The sequence below is a fragment of the Leucopleurus acutus genome (genome assembly GCF_964270905.1).
Source record: "Leucopleurus acutus genome assembly, chromosome: 3".
Taxonomy (NCBI): Eukaryota; Metazoa; Chordata; class Mammalia; order Artiodactyla; family Delphinidae; genus Leucopleurus; species Leucopleurus acutus.
The window spans coordinates 74,044,676-74,063,570 of NC_139145.1; positions in this window are offsets into that span (position 1 = coordinate 74,044,676).

The following is an 18,895-nucleotide window of genomic DNA, read 5'->3' on the forward strand; positions in this document are numbered from 1 at the left end:
ATACAAGAAATATTCGTTTAATGAACAAACAGAGATGAACAACACAATAACTGAAATGAAAAATACACCAGAAGGAATCAATAACAGAATAACTGAGGCAGAAGAATGAATAAGTGAGCTGGAGGACAAAATGGTGAAAATAACTGACAAGGAGCAGAATAAAGAAAGAGTGAAAAGAATTGAAGACAATCTCAGAGACCTCTGGGACAACACTAAGCACACCAACATTTGAATTATAGGGGTACCAGAAGAAGAGAAAAAGAAAGCGTCTGAGAAAATAGTTGAAGAGATTGTAGTGGAAAACTTCCCTAATGTGGGAAAGAGAACAGTCACCAAAGTCCAGGAAGCACAGAGAGTCCTATACAGGATAAACTCTAGGAAAAACACACCAAGACACGTATTAAACTAACAAAAATTAAATTCAAAGAAAAAAATGAAAAGCAGCAAGGGAAAAACAAAAAATAACATACAAAGGACTCCCCATAAGTTTATCAGCTGATTTTTCAGCAGAAACTCTTCAGGCCAGAAGGGAGTGGCGGGATATATACTTAAAGTGATGAACCAAGATTCCTCTACCCAGCAAGGATCTCATTCAGATTTGATGGAGAAATCAAAAGCTTTTCAGAAAAGCAAAAGCTAAGAGAATTCAGCACCACCAAACCAGCTTTACAACACCACCAAACCAGCTTTACAACAAATGCTAAAGAAACCTCTCTAGGCAGGAAACACAAGAGAAGAAAAAGACCCACAAAAACAAACCCCAAACAAGAAAATGGTAATAGGAACATACATACCGATATGAACCTTAAATATAAATGGATTAAATGCCCCAACCAAAAGACACAGACTGGCTGAATGGATACAAAAACAAGACCCATATCCCATATATATGTTGTCTACAAGAGACCCCCTTCAGACCTAGGGACACATACAGACAAAGTGAGGGGATGGAAAAAGATATTGCATGCAAATGGAAATCAAAAGAAAGCTGGAGTAGCAATACTCGTATCAGATAAAATAGACTTTAAAATAAGGACTGTTACAAGAGATAAGGAGGGACACGACATGATCAAAGGATCAATCCAAGATGAAGATACAACAATTATAAATGTTTTTGCACCCAACATAGGAGCACCTCAATACATAGGTCAAATGCTAACAACCATGAAAGGAGAAATCGACAGTAACACAATAATAGCAGGGGACTTTAACACCCCACTTACACCAATGGATAGATCATCCAAACAGAAAATAAAAAAGGAAACACAAGCTTTGAATGACACCATAGACCACCTAGAATTAATTTATATTTATAGAACATTCCACCCGAAAATGGAAGAATACACCTTCTTCTCAAGTGCACACGGAACATTCTCCAGGATACATCACATCTTGGGTCACAAATCAAGCCTCGGAAAATTTAAGAAAATTGAAATCGTATCAAGTATCTTTTCTGACCACAACACTATGAGATTGGAAATCATTACAGGAAAAAAAAACTGTAAAAAACACAAATACACGGAGGCTAAACAGTGTGCCACTAAATAACAAAGAGAGCACTGAAGAAATCAAAAAATACCTAGAAACAAATGACAATGAAACCACAATGACCCAAAACCTATGGGATGCCGCAGAAGCAGTTCTAAGACGGAAGTTTATAGCAATTCAGTCTCTCCTCAAGAAACAAGAAAAATCTCAAATAAACAATCTAACCCTACACTTAAAACAACTACAGAAAGAACAAAGAAAACCCAAAGTCAGTAGAAGGAAAGAAATCATAAAGATCAGAGCAGAAATAAATGAAATAGAAACAAAGAAAACAATAACAAAGATCAATAAAACTAAGAGCTGGTTTTTTGAGAAGATAAACAAAATTGATGAACCCTTAGCCAGACTCATCAAGAAAAAAAGGGAGAGGACGCAAATCAATAAAGTTAGAAGTGAACAAGGAGAAATCACAACTGACACTGCAGAAATACAAGGGATTATAAGAGACTAGTACAAACAACTATATGCCAATAAAATGGACAACCACCAAGAAATGGACAAATTCCTGGAAAGGTACAATTTTCCAAGACTGAACCAGGAAGAAATAGAGAATATGAACAGACCTATCACAAGTAATGAAATTGAAACTGTGATTAAAAATCTTGCAACAAACAAAAGCCCAAGACTAAATGGCTTCACTGGTGAATTCTATCAAACATTGAGAGAAGAGCTAACACCGATCCTTCTCAAACTCTTTGAGAAAACTGCAGAAGGAGAGACACTCCCAAATTCATTCTACGAAGCCACCATCACCCTGATACCAAAGCCAGAAAAGATATCACAAAAAAAGAAAATTATAGACCAATATCACTGATGAACATAGATGCAAAAATCCTGAACAAAATACTAGCAAACAGAACCCAACAGCACATTAAAAGGATCATACACCATGATCAAGTGGGATTTATCCCAGGATGCAAGGATTCTTCAATATATGCAAATAAATCAGTGTGATACGCCACATTAATGAATCAAGGAATAAAAACCATATGATCCTCTGAACGGATGCAGAAAAAGCTTTTGACAAAATTCGACACCAATTTATCATAAAAACTCTTCAGAAAATGGGCATAGAGGGAACCTACCTCAACATAATAAAGGCTATATATGACAAACCCACAGCCAACATCATTTTCAATGGTGAAAAACTGAAACCATTTCCTCTAAGATCAGGAACAAGACAAAGATGTCCACTCTTGCCACTCTCATTCAACATAGTTTAGGCAGTCCTATGCACCACAATCAGAGAAGAAAAGGAATACAAATTGGAAAAGAAGTAAAACTGTCACTGTTTGCAGATGACATGATACTATACATTGAGAATCCTAAAAATGCCACCAGAAAACTACTAGAACTAATCAATGAATTTGGTAAGGTTGCAGGATACAAAGTTAATGCACAGAAACCTCTGGCATTCCTATACACCAACAACAAAATATCAGAAAGAGAAATTAAGGAAACAATCCATTTACCATCGCAACGAAAAGAATAAGATACCTAGGAATAAACTGGCTAAGGAGGCGAAAGACTTGTACTCAGAAAACTATAAAACACTGATGAAAGAAATCAAAGATGACATAAACAGACGGAGAAATATACCATGTTCTTGGATTGGAAGAATCAATATTGTGAAAATGGCTATACTACCCAAAGCAATCAACAGATTCAGTGCAATCCTTATCAAACTACCAATGGCATTCTTCACAGAATTAGAACAAAACAATTTTCGGAGGGCTTCCCTGGTGGCGCAGTGGTTGAGAGTCTGCCTGCCAATGCAGGGGACACAGGTTCGTGCCCCGGTCCGGGAAGATCCCACATGCCGCGGAGCAGCTGGGCCCATGAGCCATGGCCGCTGAGCCTGCGCGTCCAGAGCCTGTGCTCCGCAACGGGAGAAGCCACAACAGTGAGAGGCCCACGTACCGCATAAACAAAACAATACAAAATTTTTAGAAACACAAAAGACCCTGAATAGCCCAAGCAATCTTGAGAAGAACAACTGACTTGGAAGAATCAGGCTCCCTGAGTTCCAACTATATCACAAAGCTACAGTAATCGAGACAGTATAGTACTGGCACAAAAACAGAAGCATAGACCAGTGGTACAGGATAGAATGCCCAGAGATTAGCCCACACACATATGGTCACCTAATGTACAACAAAGGAGGCAAGAACATACAATGGAGAAAAGACAGCCTCTTCAATAAGTGGTGCTGCGAAAACTGTACATCTACATGGAAAAGAATGAAATTAGAACACTACCTAACACCATACACAAAAATAAACTCAAAATGGATTAAAGAGTTAAATGTAAGACCAGACACTGTAAAACTCTTAGAGGAAAACATAGGCAGAACACTCTATGACATAAATCACAGCAAGATCCTTTTTGACCCACCTCCTAGAGATATAAAACAAAAGTAAACAAATGGGACCTAATGAAACTGAAAAGCTTTTGCACAGCAAAGGAAACCATAAACAAGACAAAAAGACAACCCTCAGAATGGGAGAAAATATTTGCAAATGAAACAACAGCCAAAGGATTAATCTCCAAAATATACAAACAGCTCATGGAGCTCAATATCAAAAAAACAAACAATCCAATTAAACAATGGGCAGAAGACCTAAATAGACATTTCACCAAAGAAGACATACAGATGGCCAAGAGGCACATGAAAAGCTGCTCAACATCACTAAGTATTAGAGAAATGCAAATCAAAACTACAATGAGGTATCCCCTCATGCCGGTCAGAATGGCCATTTTCAAAAAATCTAGACACAATAAATGCTGGAAAGGGTGTGGTGAAAAGGGAACCCTCCTGCACTGTTGGTGGGAATGTAAATTGATACAACCACTATGGAAAACAGTATGGAGGTTCCTTAAAAAAACTAAAAATAGAATTACCATATGACCCAGCAATCCCACTACTGGGCATATACCCTGAGAAAACCATAATTCAAAAAGAGGCATGTACCACAATGTTCATTGCAGCACTATTTAGAATAGCCAGGACATGGAACCAACCTAAGTGTCCATCAACAGATGAATGGATAAAGAAGATGTGGCACATATATACAATGGAATATTACTCAGCCATAAAAAGAAACAAAATTGTGTTATTTGTAGTGAGGCGGTTGGACCTGGAGTCTGTCACACAGAGTGAAGCAAGTCAGAAAGAGAAAAATACCATATGCTAACGCATATATATGGAATCTAAAAAAAAAAAAAACATGGTACTGATGAACCTAGTTGCAGGGCAGGAATAAACAGGTAGACATAGAGAATGCACTTGAGGACACAGGGTGGGAGGGGGAAGCTGGGGCAAAGTGAGAGTAGCATCAACATATATACACTGCCATATCTAAAACAGTTAGCTAGTGGGAAGCAGTGGCATAGCACAGGGAGATCAGCTCAGTGCTTTGCGATGACCTAGAGGGGTGGGATAGGGAGGGTGGGAGGGAGGCTCAAGAGGGAAGGGATATGGGGACATGCAGATTCACTTTGGTGTACAACAGAAACTAACAGTATTGTGAAGTTATACTCCAATAAAGAGCTATTAAAATAAATAAATAAACTACAAGGATATATTGTACAGCAGAAGGAATATAGCCAATATTTTATAACTATAAATAGAGTATAAGGTTTAAAAATTGTGACTCAGTTGTATACCTGAAATTTATATAATATTTTATATCAGTTATACCTCAATAAAAATATTTTTTTAAATCCTAGCTGACCTGCCAAAATATGTAACCTGAATCTGATCGTGAGGAAACATCAGAGAAACCCAAGTTGAGGGATATTCTACAAAATAACTAGCCTGTTCTCTCTAAAAATGTCGAGTTCTTTTATACACACAGACATCTTCTCCACTCCAAAGTAAAGTCTGAGCAGCTATTCTTGATTCCAGGAGATCACAGAGATATGAGACCTGATTGAATCCTGGACCATGAAGGACCGTGAACTATAGATTAGAAAATAGTGTTGTGTTTTAAAGTTCCTGAAATTTGATAATTACACCCCTAATTATGTAAGAAAATGTTCTCATTCTCAGGAAATACATACTGACATATTTAGGGATAAATGGTCTTAATGTCTACAAATTATTTTCCAGTGTTTTTCGGAATATGTATATAAAAGTATTGATCTATACATGTGTATGTATATATACATTTACAGAGAGAAAGAGAAAGTAGAGAAATCAAATGTTCATAATTGGTGGATCCTGAAGGATATACCTGTGGAACTCCACTTACCCATAAACACTCAAATTTAGCCTTACCTTTCTTTTAATGTATCAATAGAGCATACTATGTTTCAGATACTTTATATCCAATTATCATTTTATCCTTATAACAGCTCTTTGAAAACCTTTTGTCATTAGCTCCTAGTGAAAGCCCAGAGGACTGAGGTAAGTCCTGAAGCATGGGTCTACTTGTCTCTGCTGTGCAAGTTTTTAAGCCTGATGCTGTCTTCCTGCCCTGGACAATGTTTGATGCTCTTTCTTCCATGCTTCCATAGCAGTTTACGCAGACCTCTTCTATTGTATTTATCTTGTGATACTGTCATTATGTTTTTAAATATGTGCATCTTACTTTTGCTTACCTTCAACCTAACACGAAGTCTGACGCATGGTAGGCATCCAATAATAAACAAATCAAGGAAGGAATATGTGCACACCACTCCAGGAAGTGCACTGAAGTGCACCCTGGAGTGGATGGTAGATACATAATCATCTACAATTGCTCTGTCAATATGACATCTACTCACTACATGTAGCTGTTGAGCACTTGAAATGTGGCTAGTCCACATTGAGATGTGCTATAAGTATATATGCACATATTTATTATGAAACATTATTAAGAAAAAATGGAGAATATCTCATTAATATTTTTTTCACATTGCTTCCCCACTGAAATAATACTTTGGATGTATTGGTTTAAATAAAATATATGATTAAAATAAATTTCTGTTTCTTTTTACTTTTTTTTTAAATTGTGGTGACCGTAAATTTAAAACTACACATGGAGCTCACATTATATTTCTTTTGGTAGTGCTGGTCTACACAGATGAGCAGCCTACTTTAATGATTCTGATTATTCTTCAAGAGCAGCAAATAATTCTTGCCTTCTTCATCCCTTTTGAAAACTAAGAGTAAGGTCTACTGGGGGAGTGTTCTTGAACTTTAATGTACATATAAATCACCAGCAGACAGATTCTGATTACTAGGTCTGGGGCAGGCCTGTGAGTCTGCACTTCTAACAAGCTCCCAGGTGGTGCTGCTACTGGCCCAGGACCACACTGAGTAGAGAGTGACTGAAGCCAGCCAGGCTTTCATTTGATGCAGGCACTGGCATATAAATATTTCATTAACCTAAGGAAAGTCAGTATATTAGGAAGTCTAATTGCTGCGAACCACCTCTGGTTACATCAGTTAGTCATAAGAATGTGATTTCCCCAGATCTACAATATGAGTTACCACACTATTAATAAAACGCTTGCAAAAGTAAGAAGCAAACCTTTCTATTAAGGTGATACAGAATTATGCTAGTCCTTTTCTCAAAACACACACAGTATCTTAACAACCCCAGCTGTCCCTCAGGGGACATTATAGGAAGTCAGCAGGACTTAAAGATGGCCCCAAATTCTGGTATTATGGGTGCACTTTAGAAATTAGAGATGGACAGAAAATAAGACTATCTTTCTCTTATATGCCTAGAATGCCATTTAAATATTTCTATATCTCCATATGTTTTTATGTTTGTTTGTTTTGCGGTACGTGGGCCTGTCACTGTTGTGGCCTCTCCCGTTGCGGAGCACAGGCTCCGGACGCGCAGGCTCAGCGGCCATGGCTCACGGGCCCAGCCGCTCCGCGGCATGTGGGATCTTCCCGGACCGGGGCACGAACCCGTGTCCCCTGCATCGGCAGGCGGACTGTCAACCACTGCGCCACCAGGGAAGCCCTCCATATGTATTTTTAATGAAAAGCATCTCTTGTCCTATCCATTTCTAGGTAATAACATCCACAAGTTACCGTGGACCAAGAACTATGTTGTAAAACACGTCAAGCAGCAGCCACAGCTGGAGCGATAACAGTAAAGTTCCCTAAGCTGTCAAACACCAAACCAGATATGTCAAGACGCTAAGGTGGTAAAGGGGAACTTGTGATGCACCCTAAGGAAAGAGGAATTCTCTGTAGTGTAGTGCTGAAGATACAACCATTTCCAAGAGGAAACTTTAACAACAGGGAATATTTTTGTGGACTTATTAATAATACTAGTCTTACCTTTCATCACACTGTGTTGGATTGACTCACCCTGTAAAGTAAGGAATATTCTCATTTTGTAGATGAGGAGACAACATATTAGATGGCAACCAAGACTTGAATCCAGGGCTTGAAAATTCTAAGTTCCATTGCATTTCCATCACCACCACATGAACCTTTGGCAAAAAGCAAAAGAAACAAGTTGGAGCATGAGGCCACCTCAGTTAAGGTCTAGTGCCAGCTCTAGGCAGGAGGTGGTCTGGCATCCTCTAAGCTTTACCAATATCTTTGAATTACCTCTTCCTCTTTTAACCTTCAGAAACACTCCCCTCAAGGAAATATCTGATAAACACATTCATGCTAAACAAGGAATGTTATTGCTAAATCTTATGTAGCAGCTAACTGGATGGGGGCAAGGAAATCAGCAGAGGAGGGATCCTGAACATCAACCTGGAATCCTGTCCCCTGAGGCAATGTAAGGCAAGCCCTGCCTAATTCATTCAGACACCCAAGAACTTCTACCATGATTTACCAACATAAAGAAAAAAAATTTTTTTGCAGTAGTCATAAAGATAAACTCACAGACAGATGATCTAAACATGGATTTGAGATGAGCCTACACTGACTATCCATTTTGCTTCTTTGGGTATTTTTCTGTTCCATATTAGTATTTATTAATGAGCAGAGCTTAGAGAAAACACATGTTTAGTGAAGGTCGATGCCTTTTTTTTTCCTCAGCTCATGCTAGGTAAGATGATAAATTGTAGATGAGGACTGCTAGGAGGCAGAAAAAGGAAGTGGATGTTACCATAGAAAATTAGTGGACCGTGCAGATTTTCATCCAAGTACTAAGTTCTTCAAACTAGTTATAAATAAAGGAACATTAATTGAGATGGTTTTTCCTGAGACCATCAAAACAATATGCTGAACCCAGGAAGATTTCATCTGTAATTGATTAAGATTCTTATCTACTTAAGAGACCTGCTTTTCTGTGTCTGGCTTTTGCTGGCCCCTTCAGTGTTGTCACACTGGTCAAAAAGGAACTTCTCTTTATTACGGGAGCACTATAATTTAGCAATAAGAAAGCAGCATATGGGGCTTCCCTGGTGGCACAGTGGTTGAGCGTCCGCCTGCCGATGCAGAGAACACGGGTTTGTGCCACGGTCTGGGAGGATCCCACATGCCGCAGAGCGGCTGGGCCCATGAGCCATGGCCGCTGGGCCTGCGCATCCGGAGCCTGTGCTCCGCAATGGGAGAGGCCACAGCAGTGAGAGGCCCGTGTACCGCAAAAAAAAAAAAAAAAAAAAAAAAGCAAGCAAGCAGCATATGGCAAGAGATCACCTATCACATGAGTCAGTGTGACAAACTTACTTAAACACAGATGAGATTCCAAATCATGGCACGCACATCTTCTTAAGATGTCAGTGTGGCTCTTTGGTCTGCATTTATGGGGAACATGATTCTGTCTCTGTCCTAAAGTGAAACTCGATTCAGTGGAGCCCCTGGAATGCACAGAAGAGACGCCACAAGTGAAATAGATGTTTGCATCAGTTGCAAAAAGATCGAGTTTTAAGTAGGAAGCAATGGAGACGATACTTTAAGTTAATGAACCTTGTCCTCCAGGTCAAGTTGTTCTGTCAACATTCAGAAAAGAAACTCCATTCTAGCGGTATAATTTCTCATTTTCCAAAAAATACCTCCTCAAATTCCTGATTATCCCCTGGTGGGGTTCTTACCTTGCAGAACAGTTTTAGGTTTCAAAATTGTGCCACCCACAAATTGATAACTACCTAGCGGATTTGGAAATCCCCTTCCCCTGTCCACCCTCAAAACTCTTCCTGGCTACTGGTGAAAAATACAGCTTGAAAGTCAACTGAATAAGCAGTAGGGTAAAAGGCAGATAGCATTAAAAAAATCCCTATATATTTATCACCCAAATTAAAGGCCTATGGCAAGGACACAAAAACAGAAAAAGCAGAGTTGACCATAAATGAACATAAATGTGTAATTTGACTGCATCATCAAATTCTGACTCAACATCAAACCTTTTCCTGGGGAACATGCTGGGGCATTCTTCTCTCAAATGAGGTAGAGAGATGTTAATACAACCGTGAAGCTCTTAGTTGTGGTAGCTATCATGTTGATCTTGTTTTCCTATCAGAGAGCTTACCTAGCTATAAGAAGTGAATGACCGGGGAAGGAATCAATATGGTATAGGAGTAGGACATGGAGCTCACCTCCTCCCACATATACATCAAAAATATATCTACAAGTGGAATGATTCAAACAGAGCATCTACTGAACACTGGCAGAAGACCTCAGCCTTCCAAAAGGGCAAGAAAACTTCCACATACCAGGTAGGACAAAAAAAAAAACGAGAGAGAAAGGAATTGGGATGGGACTTGTGCCCCAGGGAGGGAGCTGTGAAGGAAGAAATGCTCCCGCACTCTAGGAAATCCCCTCACCAGCGGGGAGACCAGCCTGGATGGAGGGGGATCTTTGGAGCCTCAGAGGAGATCACAGCAACCAGTCTGTGGAAGGCGAAACAGAGAGTGACCTGCACAGATGATACTGCTGCACTGTGCTCTCCAGCCTGAGATGCTCATCCACTGGTGCAGGAGGGGGCTGGGAGCTAGGGCACAGGCTTCAGAGGTCAGACCCAGGGAGAGAACCGGGATTGGCTGTGCAGAGACAGCCTGAAGAGGCTGGAGTGTGGCAACAGAGGGTGCACTTGGAATAAGCCTGAGCCCGCCAGAAAGGCAAGGTGCCGTTGTTGTGGGGTACACGAGGAGAGGGACGGGACTGCCATAAGGAGCTTCTTTCCCTATGCTCATACTCTTAGGCAACAGGACACCACCTACAGAAGCTGAACTCCAGATGCAGGCATGAGCTGCTGCCCCAATCGTAGGTTCCACAGGTGGGCACAGGACACTGTCATTGCCAAGAGACCTGAAAGCAGGCCCCAGCCGCTGCCTCAGCTGTCCCAGGAGCGTGTGGGCCACCACCACTGATGTAGGACACGCGAGCAAGTGTTGTCCCCACTGCCCCAGGGGTGTGTGGGCTGACAGGGGACCCAGGAGCAAGAACCAGTTGCTGCCCCCCATTGTCCCAGGAGTAAGGGGCCTGCTGCTGCCTCTGGGAGACCCATGAGTGGGCACCAGTTGCTGCATACCCCATCCAGGGAGCACACATGAGATGTGAGCAGGTGCCAATCACTGTCCCTGCTCTCCTGGGTATTCACAGGCTACCGCTATGGCTGGGAGACCCTCAGGTGGGCGCCAATAGCTGCCCCCACAGTACTGGAACTGTGCATGGGCCACCACACCTACATACCCCATATCAAGGGGATATCCTGAGGAAAGAGGCAGCAAGCATCCAAACTAAAAGCAGCCCCTCAATTCCAGACAAGATGACAGAGTACAAGAACTTGAGCTTATCTCCTCTAATGAAAACACCCAAATCACAACTAACTGTTGAGTGACCATCAAAAAAAGACTCATACCTACCGAAGAAGACAGTCTACATCCAAAGACAAAGACGAAGCCACAACAAGATGGTAGGAGGGGCACTTTCGTGATATAATCAAATCCCATACCTGCTGCAAAATAATTATATTGCTGAGGTTCTCCCACATGAGTGAGAGTTCTGAGCCCCAGTCTGACTTCACAGCCCGAGAGTCTGGCGTCAGGAGGGAGAGCCCCCAGAGCACTTGGCTTTGAAGGCCAATGGGGCTTGAGTGCAGGAGCTCCACAGGGCTGGGGGAAACAGAGACTCTACTCTTGTAGGGTGCACAAAAGATTTCATGTGCACTGGGACCCAGCACAAAGCAGTGACTCTATAGGAGCCTGGGCTAGACCTAACTGTGGGTCTCACAGGGTTTCCAAGGGGAGGGGAGGGGAGATGGAGTTTGGCTGTAACTCACTGCAGGGGCAAGGACACTGGTGGTGGAGGCCCCAGAAAATACTGATTAGCGTGAGCTCTCCCAGACCTGGCCCCACCCAAGAGCATGCAGGCTCTAGCACAGGGACACCTGTGCCAAACAAACAGCAGGATAGGAACAGAGCACCACCCATCAGCAGACAGGCTGCCTAAAGTTGTACTGAGCTCACAGCCACCTATAAACACACCCCTTTACATGGTCCTGCCTACCAGAGGGAATAGACCCAGCTCCACCTACAGGGGGCAGGCACCAGTCCCTCCCACCAGGAAGCCTGCACAAGCCCCAGGACGAACCTCACCAACCAGGGGGCTGATACCAGAAGCAAGAGGAACTACAGTCCTGCAGCCTGTGGAAAGGAGACCACAAAGAGAGGAAGTTAGATAAAAGACAGCAGAGAAATATGTTCCAGATAAGGGAACAAAATAAAAACCCAGAAGAACAACTAAGTGAAGTGGAGATAGGCAACCTACCTGAAAAAGTATTCAGAGTAATGATAGTAAAGATGACCTAAGATCTCCTAAAAAGAATGGAGGCACAGATTGAGAAGGTACAAGAGATGTTTAACAAAGACCTAAAAGATTAAAAGAACAAACAAACAGAGGTGAACAATACAATAACTGAAAAGAAAGATACACTAGAAGGAAACAATAACAAAATAAATGAGGCATAAGAACGAATACATGAGCTGGAAGACAGAGTGGTGGAAATCACTGCTGTGGAAAAGAATAAAGAAGGAAAAGAAATGCAGACAGCCTAAGACACCCCTGGGGCAACATTAAATGTACCAACAGTTGCATTATAGGGGTCACAGAAGGAAAAGAGACAGAGAAAGTGCCTGAGAAAATATTTGAAGAGATTTTAGCTGAAAACGTCCCTAACAAAGGAAAGGAAACACTCAAGTCCAGAAAGTCCAATATAGGATAAACCCAAGGAGGAAAATGCCAAGACACATATTAATCAAACTGACAACACTTAAAGACAAAGAGAAAATACTAAAAGCAACAAAGAAAAAGCAACAAATAACATACAAGGAAATCCCCGTAAGGTTATCAGCTGATTTTTCACAGAAACTCTGCATGCCAGAAGGGAGTGGCACAATATATTTCAAGTGATGAAAGGGAAAAATCTACAACCAAGCATATTCTACCCAGCAAGGCTCTCCTTCAGATCCAATAGAGCAATCAAAAGCTTTTCAGACAAGCAAAAGCTAAGAGAATTCAGCACCACCAAACCAGCTTTACAACAAATACTCAAGGAGCTTCTCTAGGTGGAAAAGAAAAGGCCACCAACAGAAACAAGAAAATTATGAATGAGAAAGCACACCAGTAAAGGCAAACATAGTAAAGGAAGGAAGTCATCCACATACAAATATATCAAAACCAGCAACTGTGGAGAAGAGGAGGTACAAATTCAGGATACTGGAAATGCATTTGAAATTAAGAGGCCAGCAATTTAAAACAATCTTGTATATATGTAGACTGCTATATAAAAACCTCATGGGAACTGCAACCCAAAAATCTACGATATACATACAAAAAAAAAAAAAGTAATCCAAACACAACACTGAAGTTAGTCATCAAATCACAAAAGAACAAAAAAGGAAGGGGAGAAAAAATCCTGTAAAAACAAATGCAAAACAATTAACAAAATGGCAATAAGAACATACCGACTGATAATTACCTTAAATGTAAACACATTAAATGCTCCAACCAAAAGACATAGACTGGCTGAATGCACACAAAAACAAAACCTGGGCTTCCCTGGTGGCGCAGTGGTTGAGAATCTGCCTGCTAATGCAGGGGACACGGGTTCGAGCCCTGGTCTGGGAGGATCCCACATGCCACGGAGCAACTGGGCCCATGAGCCACAACTACTGAGCCTGCGTGTCTGGAGCCTGTGCTTCTCAACAAGAGAGGCCGCGATAGTGAGAGGCTTGCGCACTGCGATGAAGAGTGGCCCCCGCTTGCCACAACTAGAGAAAGCCCTCGCACAGAAACAAAGACCCAACACAGCAAAAATAAATAAATTAATAAAAACTCCTACCCCCAACATCCAAATAAATAAATAAATAAATAAATAAAATAAAAGGAATTTAATAGAGCGGTTTAATTTCTTTCCATTAAAAAAAAAAACCTGTATATATGCTGTCTACAAGAGACCCACTTCAGATCTAGGGACACACACAGACTGTATGTGAGGGGATGGAAAAAGGTATTCTATGCAAATGGAAATCAAAAGAAAGCTGGATCTATTTACAATAGCCCAGAGATGGAAACAACCTAAGTGTCCATCATCGGATGAATGGATAAAGAAGATGTGGCACATATATACAATGGAATATTACTCAGCCATAAAAAGAGACGAAATTGAGCTATTTGTAATGAGGTGGATAGACCTAGAGTCTGCCATACAGAGTGAAGTAAGTCAGAAAGAGAGAGACAAATACCGTATGCTAACACATATATATGGAATTTAAAAAAAAATGTTATGAAAAACCTAGGGGTGAAACAGGGATAAAGACACAGACTTACTAGAGAATGGACTTGAGGCTATGGGGATGGGGAAGGGTAAACGGTGACAAAGCGATAAAGAGGCATGGACATATATACACTACCAAACGTAAGGTAGATAGCTAGTGGGAAGCAGCCGCATAGCACAGGGAGATCAGCTCGGTGCTTTGTGACCGCCTGGAGGGGTGTGACAGGGAGGGTGGGAGGGAGGGAGATGCAAGCGGGAAGAGATATGGGAATATATGTATATATATAACTGATTCATTTTGTTGTGAAGCTGAAACTAACATACCATTGTAAAGCAATTATACTCCAATAAAGATGTTAAAAAAATAAAAAAAAATAAAAAATAAAATTAATGTTTTAATTCTCTTTTGGGAAACCTGTTATACGTAAGTCCAGCATGAATAAGATAAAAGAGAGAAAAGGAACTATTCAGAGCTAAATATAAGACAAGATGACAATTGAGAAAAATAAAACATAATTTTCACGCAAAAAAAAAAAAAAAAAAAGAAAGCTGGAGTAGTAACACTCTTATCAGACAAAATAGACTTTAAAATAAAGACTGTTACAAGAGACAAGGAAGGACACTACCTAATGATCAAGGGATCAATCCAAGAAGAAGATATAACAATTGTAAATATATATGCACCCAACATAGGAGCACCTTAATATATAAGTCAAATGCTAACAGCCATAAAAAGAAACTGACAGTAACACAGTAATAGTGGGGGAATTTAACACCCCACTTACATCAATGGAGAGATCATTCAGACAGAAAATTAATAAGGAAACACAGACATTAAATGACAAATTACACCAGATGGACTTAATTGATATTTATAGAACATTCCATCCAAAAGCAGTAGAATACACATTCTTCTCAAGTGTACAAAGAACGTTCTCCAGGATAGATCACAGGCTGGGCCACAAAGCAAGCCTCAGTAAATTTAAGAAAACTGAAAACATATCAAGTATCTTTTCCCATTACAATGCTATGAGATTAGAAACAAATAACAAGAAAAAAAACCTGCAGAAAACACAAACATGTGGAAGCTAAACAATATGCTACTAAACAACCGATGAATCACTGAAGAAATCAAAGAGGAAATAAAAAACTAGCTAGAGGCAATGAAAACAAAATAACAATGACCCAAAACCTATGAGATGCAGCAAAAGCAGTTCTAACAGGGAAGTTTACAGCAATAAAATCTTACCTCAGGAAACAAGAAAAATCATAAATAAACAACCTAAACCTACATCTAGACCAACTAGGGAAAGTAGAACAAACAAAACCCAAAGCTAGTAAAAGGAAAGAAATAAAGATCAAAGCAGAAATAAATGAAATAGACAATGAAGAAAACAACAGAAAAGATCAGTGACTCTAAAAGCTGGTTCTTTAAAAGGATAAACAAAATTGATAAACCTTTAGCCAGACTCATCAAGAAATAAAAAGGGACAGGGCTCTAATCAATAAAATTAGAAATGAAAAAGGAGTAGTTACAACAGACACCACAGAAATACAAAGGATCAAAGAGACTGCTACAAGCAACTATATGCCAATAAAATGGACAACCTGGAAGAAATGGACAAATTCTTAGAAAGGTACAATGTCCCAAGACCGAACCAAGAAGAAACAGAAAATATAAACAGACCAATCACAAGTACGGAAATTGAAACTCTGATTAAAAACTCCCAACAAACAAAAGTCCAGGACCAGATGGCTTCACAGGCAAATTCTATCAAACATTTAGAGGAGAGCTAACACCTATCCTTCTGAAACTGTTCCAAAAAACTTTAGAGAAATGAACACTCCCAAACTCATTCTATGACTCCACCATCACCCTGATACCAAAACCAAAGATACGACAAAAAAAGAGAAAATTACAGGCCAATATCACTGATGAACATAGATGCCAAAATACTCAACAAAATACTAGCAAACCAAATGCAACAGTACATTAAAAGGATCATACACCATGATCAAGTGGGATTTAACCCAGGGATACAAGGATTCTTCAATATCCACAAATCAATCAGTGTGATATACCACATTAACAAACCAAAGAATAAAAACCATATGATCATCTCAATAGATGCAGAAAAATCTTTTGACAAAATCCAAAACCCATTTATGATTAAAAAAAAAACTCTCCAGAAAGTGGGAATAGAGGAAACATACCTCAACACAATAAAGACCATTTTTGACAAACCCACAGCTAACATATAGTCAACAGTGAAAAGCTGAAAGCATTCCATCTCAGATCAGGAACAAGACAAAGCATGTCCACTCGTGCCACTTGTATTCAACATAGTATTAGAAGTCCAAGCCATGACATTCAGAGAAGAAAAAGCAAAAAGGACTCCAAATTGGAAAAGAAGTAAAACTGTCACTGTTTGCAGATGACATGATATTATACATAGAAAATCCTAAAGATGCTACCAGAAAACTACTAGAGCTCATCAGTGAATTTGGTAAAATTTCAGGATACAAAATTAATACAAAGAAATCTGTTGCATTTCTATACACTAACAACAAAAGATAAGAAAGGGAAATTAAAGAAACAATCCCATTTACCATAGCATCAAAAAGAATAAAATACCTAGGAATAAACCTACCTAAGGAGACAAAAATCCTGTACTCTGAAAAGTAAAAGACGCTGATTTAAGGCATCGAAGATGACACATACAGGTGAAAAGACATACCATGTTCTTGGATTGGAAAAATCAGTATTGCCAAAATAACTATACCCCCCAGGCAATCTACAGACTCAATGCAATCCGGATCAAATTACCAAGGGAATTTTTCACAGAACTAGAATAAAAAAATTTTTTAATTTGTATGGAGACACAAAAGACCCTGCATAGCCAAAACAAACATCAACACAGTATGGTACCGGCACAGAAACAGAAACATTGTACACACTGCTATACTTAAAATGGATAACTATCAAGGACCTACTGTATAGCACAGGGAACTCTGCTCAATATTCTGCAAGAACCGAAATGGAAAGAGAATTTGAAAAAGAATAGTTACATGTATATGTATAACTGAATCGCTTTGCTGTACATCTGAAACTGACACAACATTGTTAATCAACTATACTCCAATATAAAACAAAAGTTTAAAAAAACATAGATCAATGGACAGGATAGAAAGCCCCAAAATAAACCCACTCACCTACGGTCACTTAGTCTATGACAAAGGAGGCAAGACTATACAATGTAGGAAACACAGTCTCTTCAATAAATGGTGCTGGTAAAACTAGATAGCTACATGTAAAAGAATGAAATTAGAACGTTCTTTGACACCATACACACAAATAAACTCAAAATGGATTAAAGACCTAAATGTAAGACCTGATACTATAAAACTCGTAGAGGAAAACATAGGCAGAACACTCTTTGACATAAATCAATATCTTTTCCAAGCTGTCTCCTAGAGTAATGGAAATAAAAACAAAAATAGACAAATTGGACCTAATTAAACTCAATAGCTTTTGCACAGCAAATGAAACCATAAACAAAATGAAAAGACAACCCACAGAATGGGAGAAAATATTTGGAAACAATATGACTGAACAGGGATTAGTCTCCAATTTACAAACAGACCATGCAACTCAGTATCAAAAAATTAAAAAATAAAAAAAATGGGCAAAAGACCTAAATAGACATTTCTCCAAAGAAGACCAACAGTCACATGAAAAGATGTTCAACATCAGTAATTATTAGAGAAATGCAAATCAAAACTACAATTGAGATATCACCTCACACCAGTCAGAATGGCCACCATCAAAAAAACCTATAAGCAATAAATGCTGGAGAGGGTGTGGAGAAAAGGGAATGTTAATTGGTACAGCCACTATGGAGAACAGTATGGAAGTTCCTTAAAAAACTAAAAATAGAGCTACCATGTGATCCAGCAATTCCACTCCTGGGCATATATTCAGAGAAAAACATGGTTCGAAATGATACATCCACCCCAATGTTCATTGCAGAGCTGTTTTACAATAGCCAAGACCTGGAAGCAAACTAAATGTCCATCAACAGATGAATGGATAAAGAAGATGTAGTACATATATACAATGGAATATTACTCAGACACAAAAAAGAATGAAATAATGCCATTTGGAGCAACATGAATGGACCTAGAGATTATCATACTAAGTGAAGTAAGTTAGACAGAAAAAGACAAATATCATATGATATCACTTATATGAGAAATCTAAAAAGAATGATACAAATGAACTTATTTATAAAACAGATACAGACTCATAGACTTCAAAAACAAACTTATGGTTACCAAAGGGAAAATGTGGGGGGCGGAGGGGGGATAAATTAGGAGTTTGTGATTAACATATACACATGACTGTATAGAAAACATGACTGTATAGAAAACGGATAATCAACAAGGACTGTATAACACAGGGGGCTCTACTCAATACTCTGTAATAACGTATATGGGAAAAGTATCTGAAAAATAAAGAATGGATATATCCATATGTATAACTGAATCCCTTAGCTATACACTTGAAATGAACACAACATTGTAAATCAACTCTACTCCAATGTAAATAAAAATGAAAGGGAAGGAGGAAGGGAAGGAGGGAGGTAGGGAGGGAGGACCAGGTTCTA